The sequence below is a fragment of the Sturnira hondurensis genome, unplaced genomic scaffold (genome assembly GCF_014824575.4).
Source record: "Sturnira hondurensis isolate 20B ecotype Veracruz unplaced genomic scaffold, ASM1482457v3 Scaffold0022908, whole genome shotgun sequence".
Taxonomy (NCBI): Eukaryota; Metazoa; Chordata; class Mammalia; order Chiroptera; family Phyllostomidae; genus Sturnira; species Sturnira hondurensis.
The window spans coordinates 1,543,496-1,554,733 of NW_028095539.1; positions in this window are offsets into that span (position 1 = coordinate 1,543,496).

Here is an 11,238-nt window from a genome sequence, read left to right on the forward strand (position 1 = left end):
GGGACCAAGTGTGAGAGGGAGCTGAGATGCGTTTCCTCCCAGGTGGCTGGAAGACTCTTGGCCCTGGTGGCAAGTGTCCAGGGCCTGGCACCCCTGCCCAGCACCCTGCTGACCTCCAAGCGGCCCCAAGTGCACATCCAGCACTGCCAGCCTGGTGAGGCTGCCACCCATCCACCCCCACAGCAGGGCTCCTGGTGGGGCCTGGGCCCAGACGTCTCTCCTCGGCCCTGCTCCCTGGGAGCTCTCTGCACTCCCAGACACCCCACTCAGTGTCTGCCTTTGCCCACGCTGTGCCCTCCAACCAGAATGCCCTTTCTCTCTGACCTAGCAAACCCCTGCATAGTCTTCAGAACCTGCTTAAGCACCGCCTCCTCTAGGAAGCCTTCCCTGGTCTGACCTCTCTCCCGGCAGTTCCTCCCTTCTCTGTTACCCCAGCGTCTTGGACGTACCTCTTGTTGCATTTGTGGAGATCACATAATTCCACCCGAGACTTGCAGAGTGCCAGGGCTCCTTCTGAGTCCATTCCACATCTCAGGGCCAGACCCAAGCACACTCAGGGAGTGCTTGTAGACTGAATGGGGGAGCGCTTACGGTGGAACTTCAGGCAAGACTGGCGCCCTTCACTTGCTGATCGGTGTCTGATGCCTCACAGATATTCAGGTCCTGCCCGTCCCTCCACCCCTGTAACTCCCATCACAGCGATGCCCTCCCCCTGGACTCACCTTGGACAAGTCGCAGAACCTCTCGCAGAACAGGGGCTCCCTGACCTGTGGCAGGTAGAGCAGGAGCAGACTCTGCCGGCTGGGCCAGCCCCGCAGAGAGACCTCCCCCCGAGTGCAGCCACCCAGCCCCATTTGACCCCAGGCCTGGAGATGTGGAGCCTGCACTTGAGAGAGGCCAGCCCAGAGGGCCGCGTGTTCACAATGCTCAGTAGGCACCCGGAGGGGCCCGGGCACCTGCAGGTGCCCCCAGCCGGAGTGAGGCGGCTCCTCGGGAAGGTGGGTGAGGGTGGGAGGGCAGTGCGACCTGTCGGGGCCCGGGCCGGTCAGTGTCCAGCTCTGCTACTTAGAGTAAGTCACCTCTCGTCTCAGAGCCCGTTTCCTCATCTGGAGGATTGTCGTGTTGGTAGTGGCCTCATGGGTTGTTCGGCTGAAAGCACCTGGTAGCAGGTGTCCACTTAGCGTCCTCCGCTGAACCCCGCACGTTCTCCCTCAGATGTGGGTGGTGGAGGGACCCCCGCCCGTGCCCACTGCGGGTAGAGGATTAGAATGAGGAGCAAAGGGCCCTGGAGCTGCCGGTTTAGACTCGTGAACTGGGGCTGGGGCTCTGGCTCTGCCACTTACTAACTGTGTGGTCTTCGGGAGTCATGTGACCTCTGTCAGCCTCAGTTTCCCCATCTGTGAGGCTAGCAGAGCCTTTCCCTCAGGCCAACCCCTGGTGCTTGCTCAGTCAGTCACTGGCTGGGGTCTCGGGCCCCCCCACCCAGCCAGGCCTCTCTGGAGCCACGGCGGTCCACAGCTGGTTCAGCTCAGTGTCTTCCTGCACACCCTGGGGGGGCCTGGCCTAAGGCCTCAGGCCCCTGGCAGCTCTGAAGAAGCGACCTGGATGCACAGGTGCATGAGCCCCCAGCAGGCTGCTGAAACCCCGGGTGCCCTCCCCAGGGCAGCCCAGGCCTCCATCCCCTCCCAGGACCCCTTGTTCTAGTGGGCAAATCTGCCCTTAGCCCGGGGCCAAAACCCCTGCCCCCGACACACACATGCCTGTGCTTCTGGACCTGCCAGAGGTGTGCTTGTGGGAGCGTGGCTCACTTCCGTCTGGGTCCTGGCTTCAGCGTGGAGACTCAAGGATGGGGCAGGTCCTAACTGGAATTACCAGCCAGTCCCCAAGACAAGACTGGATGACGGTGCTGCGGCTCCCAGCACAGGGCTCCTCCTGATGTTTTGTTTTTTTTTTAATAGTATTTTCTTTTTTTTAAAGATTTTATTTATCTTTTAGAGGGGAAGAGAAAGAGAGAAGGAGAGAAGTATCAATGTATGGTTGCCTCTTGTGAGTCCCCTGCTGGGAACTGGCCTGCAACCCAGGCATGTGCCCTGACTGGCAATCGAACTGCGATCGTGTGGTTCGCAGGCCGGAGCTCAATCCACTGAGCTACGCCAGCCAGGGCCTGATGTTTCTTTGGACACAAAGGGTGTCATCGCCACACTGGCCTGGATGAGAGGGTCCCCAGCCAAACACGACCTCTCCCTCAAAGCCAGCTGGTGCCCTTAAAAGCTCGCTCTCTCCCCACAGATTTCTGCACACCCACATGGGGTCAGCCATCATCTCTTCTGAGCTATGGGACGAGACCAGGAAGGTCACCACGGCCGTGACTTTCCACCTGCGACACCAAGCCCAGGTACTGGGGGCACGTCTGGGAAACAGCCACCTCGATACACTTTTCTTGGTTTGGCCTCTCTCTCCCCTTAATTTGGTTGTCATTGGACAACCAAAGTCTAAAAATGTTCAAGAAAAATCCTCATCCACAAGCCATCCCCATGTCCTCAAGGGGAGGGGGAGGGAAGGAAAGTATCGCCCACTTTATGCCCGGGGCCATAAGGAAGCCCCATTCACTTTCCCCTCCAACTGCCGGTTCCATGTACGCAGGCGGTGAGCTTGGGGGAGGTGCTATGGTCGTCCCAGAGCTCGGGTCTCGTCACAGGTCTGGGTGACAAAAACCTGGTGGCTCCCGTTGGGACATCCAGGGAGGTATGTGAGGCCTTCACCGCAACCTGCTTCATAGGAGTGAAAAATAACCTAGATGTCCGTCAGTAGGGAACTATTTACCTGCGGGGACCCGGACGTGGACACAGACAGCTGTCGCCCAGGGGGGTGCTGGGAGAGACAGGGGTCCACACAGGGTTCCCCCCCCCACCCTTCCCCTCCACCTACCTTGTAGTGCTACCCCTCCCCTCCCACACACACCTTCCTGTTGTCTGTGCCTACCATTCCTAGCGCCCCCCGGTCCAGGTCCTTCTCCGGGCCAAGAGGTGGGGTGGCCCACGGCCAGACAAAGGCAAGCTCACAAACTCAGGTACAAACCCCACCCTGGGTCCGCGTCCCCAGAGCCGGGCCTCCTGGTCAGAGAAGAGGGCTGCGGTGGGAACAGTCCCCTCGGGTGCCCGGGTGCTCTCTCTGAGCCCCGGCCCCTGTTTTTATCCCTGAACAAGCCTTACAGTGAATGGAGATATGGACACCCTACAAAGTCACCTGCCCAAGGCCTCACAGGAGGAAGGGGCTGCACTGGGGATGGTCCAGAGACTGAGTTGTCAACCATCAGGGGTTCAGCCTGGAACTCAGTGGAGCCAGGCTTGTTCCTGGAAGCACTGTCGAGGTTGACCTGGGGTGCAAGTGGGGAGGCTGCCCTGACCCAGTCACTCACCCACCCTCATGAGATGCTTTAGACGCCCACCAGCTGCCGGGCACAGGAGGGGTACCCACGGTGCTGGTCACCCAGGGCCTGGCCTGTTTTGTCTTCTCCCCTAGGCCTTGGGAACTCGCCCCCCTCTGCCAGGCCTGTACGGGAATGGAAAGAGGAAAGAAAAGGGTCGCTGGGGAAGGGTGGAAGCCATGTCCAGAGAGGGGCCTGGAGAATGATGAAAACTGGGGTTCCACTGCTGTCCTCAAAGAAGCATGGCTCCCAGAGACCTGTCTGGACCTGCGCAGTTGGGGACAGAGGGTGGTGCTGCAGCTCGCATCCACGAGCCCTTCTGCCAATACCCAGCTCTCTTTCAGAGCTCCATGGGTTCGAGTTCCCTTTGCCATGTAGCCTTGCCTGGGTTTCTCCACCTTGCACACAGTGGGATGGGCAGCATCCTCCAGTTGCCATGGTGAGGACTCCAGCTCCATCCCTGCCTGTGGCCCTCAGATGGACAGAGTGGCAGGCAGCCAGTGCCACCATCCCTGCCCTTGCTGCCTCCCTCCTTTCCCCTTCTTCTCCCTTCCTCTCTCGGTGTCTTGTTTCTTTGTCTCAGAATTTTTTCTGAGGGACTCTTTCTCTGTCTCTCAAGCTCTGTCACTGTTCCCTCACCCTGTCCCCTTCTCCTCTGGCATGCATCCCACCTGGCTCTTCCTGGGCCTCTCTCTCTCTGTCCCCATTTTGTGGCTCTGCCTTTCTGTCACTTGCCTGGCCTCTCCATCTCTCTGGGTGTGACCGCTCTGGCCTGTTCCCAGTCAGCCTCAGAAGGGCTGAGGCTCTGTCCCCACCCCAGGCCACAGGGCCCCTCTCCATCAAATGGGGAGGACAAACCCACCCACCTCCACCACGGATTTGCTGAGGGGCAAGTGAGACCCCAAGTGGGATGATGCCTGGTCCTCATGTGTAGGAGGTGGAGCCAGCCACGCCCCAGCCACTCGCTGAGTTCTACACACACAGCCCCCCTCGGCCCGGTCAGGGGGCAAGTCCTGGCTTCACCCCCCTGCTCCAGATGAAGAGAGAGAGGCCAGAGAGGCTCAGTGGCCTCTGCAAGCCACTCTGCTAGAGGCACAGTCAGAATGCAATCACGGTTCTGCTGTCCCAGGACCTCACTTAGCCTTGGAGCTTCAGGAAGGTGTATCTGCTCTCACCTCCCTCCCCCTGCAGCAGGTCTGGGGCACAAGGCACGGAGGGATGGTGGGCAGAGGCTGCCTCGTGGCCAGAGGCTGAAGGGGTGGCTTGGAGCAAGGCCCCCCACCCCTTCTCTGCACTGTAGTATGCCACAGGGGCCCCTCCTCAGTGTGGGGGGTGGGGCTGGGCAGGGTTTGTGCTCATCAGCCTCTCTCTGAGTATCTCTGAATGCCTTTGGGTGAGTCTCTGCTGTGGCCCCAGGCCAAGTGGTTGGGGGGGTGGGTTACAGGCAATGCCAGCCACACACCTGTTGAGTCTGTCCCCAGGGGCCGTACATCTTCCTGGTCTATGCTGACTACAGTGGGGAGGTGAGTGGCGGTGGGGGGACATGAGTGGAGGTGGGGCAGGAGGAACTCACCTTGATGAGCTCCAGGCCCACAGGGGCTGGGGGAGGGTCCTGGGCCTGACCCTGATGCCCGTCCCAAAGATCCGAGGCGCCCCGCAGAGGATGACTGAGAAGGAGGCATTCACGGTGCGGGCAGGCACAGGGATGGGGAGACGAGAGGTCCCACCCACAGCTGGGTCCCAGCTGCTACAACCTCTGCCTTCAGACCCACTCCAGCCCGCAGGCCTGGGCACCCCCAGTCCTCAGGTCCCCGGGAGGCAGCTCCAAACAACCCCGTCGCCTTGGCTACCCCACCCCCCCACCCCCGCCGAAGACACTGGGCTCTCAGACGTATGTCCTCACCACCCTCCAGTACAAGTGCTACCCAGTGCCTCAGTTTCCCCAGTGCTCAGGTAGAGCTGGGAAGGCAACAGCACATCTGAAAGACAAAGAGCCTGCAGTACAGGAAATTCTGCAACCTTGGGGCCTGAGGGGTGGCTTAGAAATGGCTGGTTTCCTCCCACTACCATTGCCCCCACCACTAGGGAACAGGGGCCCCTGGCACCCAGCCCAGAGGCGGCATTTGCCCAGGGTCCCCTTCCCTGGGTACCCATGCAGAAGGGGCTTGAGGGAGTTCCCGAAGGCAGGTGGGTGGATGAGGATCAGGGCCCTGGGACAAGGGGTGGGTTGGATGACCTGCAGGCTAGGGCAGGAGTTCCAATCCCAGCTTCTGGTTCACTGCTGTGCGCCCTTGGGCAAGTTACCTTCCTTCTCTGGGCCTTCCATTTCCCATCACTGACCTGGAGGGTAAACCCTTGAGTGGATTCTTAGGTTCTTTGATAATGAGGTCCCCACCCAGGATGGGGGAGCACAGAGAGAGCTTCCTGCCTCCCCAAAACCTCCTTGAGCGTTTTTCCCCCATCAGGGTCCCATGGCTCCAGGATCCCACTACCTTCTCCTCCGTTGCAGAACCCAAGAGACCGGTGAGGCTAGGACAGGAACGACCGGGTTTTGCCAAGGGGCTAGTGAGTGTGTCCAGCAGGGCTGGGGAACCACAGGCTTCAGGGCGGGGCTGAGGCGGTGGGCTTTCCCTGGGGATCCAAGGGCCCTCATTCCTCAGGTACCAGGCTGACAGGCTCTGGCAGCAGCTGGGAGGTGCAGACTGCAAGCTGGTGGTTCCTGAATGCCAAGGTCACTACTGGGAGAGGGAGTTATCACCAAGGTAGCCGAGGGACGCCCGGGCAGGCCACCAGGGCAGGGGCGAGCAGAGGCACTGTGGGCCGGGCCCCCTGGCAACAGCCTCTGTCCTCAGGCTGTGGAGCTGAGGACATCCAAGGCTTCAGGAAGAGCACCCCCCTCAGGGAGGTTCCCCTTTCCTCCTTGGTGCGTGGACACCCCTTCCCCCCACTGTGTCAGAATATTTGAAAGTGATTTGAGAAGAGCCACACCTGACCTCTCACAATTGAGGCCCCTCCCTTTCACTCTGCCCCTCGTTGGTGCCCACGAGCTCACCACCGGCCCTGTCTGTGAAAACGCAGTGCACCCTGGGAGGGGGTTATTTAGGGTCATCTTCCCAGAGCCGGCGCTCCGGAAGGGGCAGTGAGCAAGAAGCCCGCCTTCCTTTGCGCTCCCACTCTCTGGCCCTCCAAGCCTGGCCTCAACCCCTGTCCGGGGTCCCCCTGCTGATTGATACCTTGGGCTCTAAGAGGCCTTCCAAACACAGGGAGGAGCAAGTGTCCCCTCCAAGGCCTCAGTTTTCCCACCGGACAACTGATGGGGACATGACAGGAGCAGCTGTGGGCAGTGCGATCAGGCTGGGGCCACCCGAGGCCCGGCTCAAGTTGGGCAGCTCTGCCCGGCCTGAAGGGAGCTGCGGGCGTCCAGGTCCATCAGCCTCTCTGGGCCTGAGCTCCCGTCATCTCAGACAGGAGGCCCCCCTTCGAGGCGGGAGCTTGGCTCTGTCCCCTCACACCCCGTGATTGTTTTCAGCCAGGGCAAGAGGCCCGTTTACAGAGCTCTGAGGCTGGGGTAACCCCGAAGCATTTGCTGCCCTTGTCTGGAGACCTGGGGAAATGCAGAAGCTGCGCTCCTCCCGTGGAGCAGATACGGAACCGAGGCACGGAACGGAGCCCTGACGAGCCAGGGTCAGTGGCGAGGTGGGGTCAGCTCCCCGCCCCGGCAGTCAGGACACTGAAGCGCAGAGGTGGTCACATAGGTGTACGTGTAGGTACATTCCAACCCAGGTCTGTGTGACCCCCCGAGCTTCCAGCGGGCCGTCACCTCCGCCTAGTGTCCTCAGGCCCTTGGAGTCTCAGCTTCTTCCCCTTTTGCAAAATGGGCTAGAGGCGCCCCCTGCAGGCCTGCAGGGAGGACGCAGGCGCCCCGCCAAGGGATGCGTTCCCCGGGGACCTGAGCTTCCCCTACCCTCGCCCCGCGCCCGGCCGTCCCCGCGGACTCCCACCCCCGCCAGCACAGCGCGTCTGTGGGAACAAGAGAGCGGCACGGCTCCCGCCTCTGCGCTCAAGTGACAGCGCCTTTGTCTCCGCTGAATGAGTGGGTTGCTAAGGCCGCTCCTAGCAACCAAGCCCCTCCCCTCCGCCCGGGGCCCAGCCCCACCCTCTGCACGCCCAAAGCCCCCCAACTCCACCCCGCGACCTACTCAGGTAACCTGAGCTAGGCGCGAAGGAGTGAAGGCTGCCAGCTGCGCGTCCCTCAAAGTGCCTGCCCCACCATCCTGAAAGCCCTCGGAGCCATCGGGGCGCGCAGGTGTTCTTTGGATGGAGAACCTGAGGCTCAGCAGGGGAACGAGGAAGTCTGACCAGGGTACCCAGACCAGGATTCCCACCCAAGGTCTTAGCCCAGCCTCAGTTCTCAGCCCTCTCCCTGTCTTGGGGGCCTCTGGGGTCCCCCACACTGATTCTCTGCCAGCCCAGCCCAAAGGGTGCCCTTCCCTCCCAGGTTTCTAGAGAGTGCTTGGGGACTTCTCCAAGCTCCTCCTGGAGATGCCTGGAAGGCCCAAAAGGAAGCCCCAGTGACAGACAGCAGCATGGACCACCGCCCACTCCCAGCCCCCAAAGCCTCTCCCACTCTCTAATGCCAAGCCCCCTCCTGTGCTCCCACAGACCCCACCAAGGTCCCACAGCTCTGTCCCCCTTTCTGTTTGTGGCTGCCCCCCCACCCCTCCCACCTGCCCTAGAGTTCCAATGGCCCTGTGGTGTCTCTCATAATAAACCTCTTGTGACCTGTCCCTCTCTGGGATTACCAAGGCCTGGGGATGGGGACAGGATGCTGGGCTCCCTGGGAGGAGAGAGGGACGAGGGAAGCTGCCATTTTAGCTTTGGGACTCTAAGCCCCAGTGTCACCATCAGGGCAGGCGCAGCCAACACCTATTAGCACCCCCTGTGCCCCTGGCTGGTGCTGAGCCCATTACCGCCCTGGAGCCTCAGGTCATCTCCCCAGACCCGAGGCCACCGTCACCCTACCATGCAGAGAAGAAACAGAAGTCTCCGTGGCTCAGACCTGGGTCTCCCAGCCGGGTAGCACGGGAGGCCAGGGTGGCTGTCGGTGTGAATGGCAGCCGCTCAGGCAGACTGCTCAGAGGGGGCGCTGGGGCGGGTGGGGCTGGCTCGGGTCCATGAAAATCATGCTTCCGGAGGTGCCCAACTTGTCGCCAGGCCCTGCGGCCGGGTCCTGCCACTATCCGTTCTGTGCAGGAGTCTTCTCCGCGTCTGGGTCTCCTCTCGGGTTGAATGGTTTCAGAGCCTAACACTGATGCTGTGCTAGGGTGTGGCGCCAGGGCAGGCCCCGAGGCCAGGGGCAGTCAAGGGAACACCCAGGGACTGGGACTCAGGGCACAGAGGCTAACTGTCCTGTTTGCCTCAGCCTGGCTCAAGTGCTGCAAGGTCCAGAGGACGGCGGGGCGCAGTGTTGGAGTGTCAGAGCAGCCACCCTGGGGAGGCAGGTGATCACGCCAGGCATGGGTGGGTGGGGGTGGGGCAGGGCTGAGCGAGCCAGAGCCCTGAGACCCTGCAAAGGACCAGCTGCACCTAGCTCCCTGCAAAACCTGAGCTCCCACCCCGGGCCCTGCCTGGTTTCCATCTGGGACAAGATCTACAGTGTCTGGAGTGAGGTGGGGGGTAGACCCTCCACACAATGACGGAGGTCTGGGTATTTCATCCCGGGGGTAAGGGGCACTGACGAACCTCTTGAGGCCAGTTCGTCATCTGCAGAACAAGGGACATCAGCTGCGCTGAACCAGGTGGGGCAGTTGGTGGTCCCTACTGCCTGCCTTTGTAGTGTCCTCTGGGCCCTCCCCCTCACTTGCAAAGGGCTCCTGCTTCCCTCCCAAACTAAGGTGGGGCAGGTGGGGGGCAGGGCCCCCAGGCTGGGGCCATGTAATCCCTTTCTGGTCTCCCCTCCACCTGCTCCATACTTCCTCCCCACACACTCTCCTTCCTCTCCAACCAGAATTACTTCTCTTGGGTCCCCAAACACTACTGGCTGACACCCCTCTGTCTCCTTGCTCACACTGTTCTGTCTGGACTGCCCCCAGCAGCTGTGGTGATAAAAAAAAGGAGCCGTGGATTGGGAGTGGCCTTGGGGATGGACGAGACTGGCCAAGGTGGGTCAAGAAGGTTTGCATAATGGCTCTGCCTCTTCTTCAGTCTGAGACCTTGGACACGCCACTGCACCCCTCTGCACCCATACCTAGAGCTGTGAAAAAGAGATGGAACAAGTTGGACACTGCAGGCAAAGCCCTGGGAAGGCACCTGGAGCACTGGAAGCCTCCTCAGAGGCTGGACTGCTCACTGCTGCCACCAAGCGGTAGGGGAGGGGGAGGCAAGGGAATCAGTGAGAAGGCCAGGCCTTGGGGCCCTAGGCTGGCCACCAGATGGACGAGAGGGCCAGGCCAGTGCTCTCAAGTCAAGGGGACCCAGGTCTGATTCTGTCCCTGCACATCACCTACTGAGAAGCACTTGCCGAGGGCCTCTCCTGGATCATAACTCCTGCCTCATCGGGCCACCATGGGGGTGGGGAGATGGGGGATGGCACACAGTAGGTGCTCACGTGAGGGTTGCTCCCTCCTGCTTAAGGTGGGGTCTGAGCCGTGCCACCAAGGTGAACGGAGGCTCGAGCCACGGAGGCTACGCGTCCCCCAGGCCTGCCCGGTGCAGCCGTGTCCCAGCGACGAGCTGGAGCCCAGAGCTCCCCGACTCACAGCACCTGCTATTCCCCTGCACCCCATCCTGCCTCCCCAGAGTTCCGAACCAGAGGTTACCTGCATGTCACCTCCGTCCCAGTTGGAGCACTACCCCCTCTACCTCCCCCGCCCCCAGCCCACCCAGGCCCACGCAGCAGCTTCTGCTTTGGCCCACAATGTAAACAGCCAAAGGTAGCTGGAAACTAATTGCAAAATTTATTCCAGGGCTGCAGGGGCTGGGAGATTCTTAAGGGCACTTCTCATTTGGGGTTGGGGTCTCTGGCTTTGGTGGGGGTACACGCTTCAGCGGGCAGGGGTGGCGACCGAGACCGGCCAGTGGGGGTGGGGCAGGAATACCCAGTCACCTCTAACTGGGCAGGCTGGGCGCAGGCTGCAACGGCAACAAGAAAGCAAAACAGGCGGGTGCCCCGCCAGGGGACGGGACAGCTGAGGCCTCTCCCTGGGGGCCTGGCCTTGGAAAGTGTCATTTAGGACACAGGGCAGAAGGCCAGGGTGTTGAGGTCCAGCTCTGAGGGTTCACAGCAAGGGACCCAATGGGACGGAGCCAATAAGGGAGGGGCTTATTAGCGATGTCCCTGATCTGGAGAACCACACACGCTCTCCAAAGCCACCCATATTCCCATGCACAGAGCCTCCGAGCCCCCCCCCCCCGGGCATGCTGCTGCTGATCACTGAGTGAGGGGGTCCCAGAAACAGTGACCCAGCACCATCGGTGGGGTCCTTGGTATGAGGGTATGTGGTGGGGACAGGCAGGGACTATACTCGGTGCTAACCCCAAACCCCAGCCTCAACCTTCAAATCTGTCCCCTACTCCCCACACACACACCTTTCAAGGAATATCTAGATTCAAAAACAAAACAAAGCAAAAAAGCTCTTCCCTACGGCCTCACGCAGCCCTGGCAGGTAAGCACCAGCCTGGCCGGCCGGCCGGCTGTGAGGGGTCTAGAATGTCGGATGTGCCAACCTTTCCCTCCCGTGGGAGGGGGACAATTGCAGCAGAATTCTTTCCAGATAACAAGTCAAAGTTCTCCTCCGAGAGGCCAAATGGGG